We start from the raw sequence: 1,731 nt of genomic DNA, 5'->3' as shown, positions 1-1,731 counted from the left end.
GCCCCCGTCATGCCGTTAAACACGCCCACCTAACCAATCCACCCCGCCGCATTTTCCCCCTTTCCCCCCTCGTTTTGCCATCCCCCGACTGCGGCCATGGTGACATTCAAACGAATGCGTCGCATAGGTTGCAGGGGCCCCCCGTCATGCCCTGAAACACACCCTCCTAACCATTCCACCCCGCCGCGTTTTCCCCCTTTCCCCCTCGTTTTGACATCCACGGACTGTGGCCATGGTGACGTTCAAATGAATGCGTCGCCTAGGTTGCAGGGGGCCCCCGTCATGCCCTTAAACACACCCTCCTAACCAATCAACCCCGCCGCGTTTTCCCCCTTTCCCCCCTCGTTTTGACATCCACGGACTGCTGGCCATGGTGACGTTCAAATGAATGCGTCGCCTAGGTTGCAGGGGGCCCCCGTCATGCCCTTAAACACGCCCTCCTAACCAATCAACCCTGCCACATTTTCCCCCTTTCCCCCCTCGTTTTGCCATCCCCGGACTGCAGGCATGGTGACGTTCGAACGAATGCGTCGCCTAGGTTGCAGGGGGCCCCCGTCATACCCTTAAATCGCCCTCCTAACCATTCAGCTCCGCCACGTTTTACCCCTTTCCCCCCTCGTTTTGCCATCCCCCGACTAAGGCCATGATGACGTTCAAACGGTGTCAGAAGTAGGCTGGGCAGGGAGGGTGTGCACATGGGATGTGCCTGGCATGCACCTTGATGGGCCAGCAGCCTTGTACAGGCTGTGCACCCCATCTGGTAGCGCTGGGTTGACCAGGTGTGCATGGTGCAGGTGGCGAGCCAGCGCCTCCATACAGGCGTATGTTCCTCTGCCCCTGCATTCTGGCATCCTGTTGTTGTTGGAGAGGTTGCGCTGTGTGGCTGTAATGTGTCAGAAGTAGGCTGGGCAGGGAGGGTGTGCGCATGGGATGTGCCTGGCATGCGCCTTGATGAGCCAGCAGCCTTGTACAGGCTGTGCACCCCATCTGGTAGCGCTGGGGTGGGTTGACCAGGTGTGCATGGTGCAGGTGGCGAGCCAGCGCCTCCATACAGGCGTATGTTCCTCTGCCCCTGCATTCTGGCATCCTGTTGTTGTTGGAGGGGTTGCGCTGTGTGGCTGTAATGTGTCAGAAGTACAGGCGCGGAGGCGGCGGGAAATAGCAATGCAGCAGCAGCAGCAGCGACGGCGAAGGGGCTGGGAGGTGCAGTAGCCTAAACGGCAGGCGTGGCAGCGGCGGGAAATAGCAACAGCAGCAGGCGCGGCGGCGGCGGGAATTAGCAACGGAGTAGCAGCGGCAGTGACGAAGGTGGGGCTGGGAGGTGCAGTAGCCTAAACGGCAGGCGCGGCGGCGGCGGGAAATAGCAACGCAACAGCAGCAGCAGCGACGAAGGTGGGGCTGGGAGGGCCATTACTCTCAACAGCAGGCGCGGCGGCGGGGGGAATCAGCAACGCAGCAGCAGCGGCAGCGACGGCGGTGGGGTTGGGAGATACATTAGTCTGAACAACAGGCACGGCGGCGGCGGGAAATAGCAACAGCAGCAGGTGCGGCGGCGGCGGGAATTAGCAACGGAGTAGCAGCGGCAGCGACGAAGGTGGGGCTGGGAGGTGCATTAGTCTGCACAATAGGCGCGGCGGCGGTGGGAAATAGCAACAGCAGCAGGTGCGGCGGCGGCGGGAAATAGCAACGCAGCAGCAGCAGGAGCGACGGCGTTGGGGCTGGGGATCCTCA

This window comes from Volvox carteri (assembly GCF_000143455.1).
Source record: "Volvox carteri f. nagariensis unplaced genomic scaffold VOLCAscaffold_24, whole genome shotgun sequence".
In the NCBI taxonomy this organism is placed as follows: Eukaryota; Viridiplantae; Chlorophyta; class Chlorophyceae; order Chlamydomonadales; family Volvocaceae; genus Volvox; species Volvox carteri.
This window is presented reverse-complemented; position numbering follows the sequence as displayed.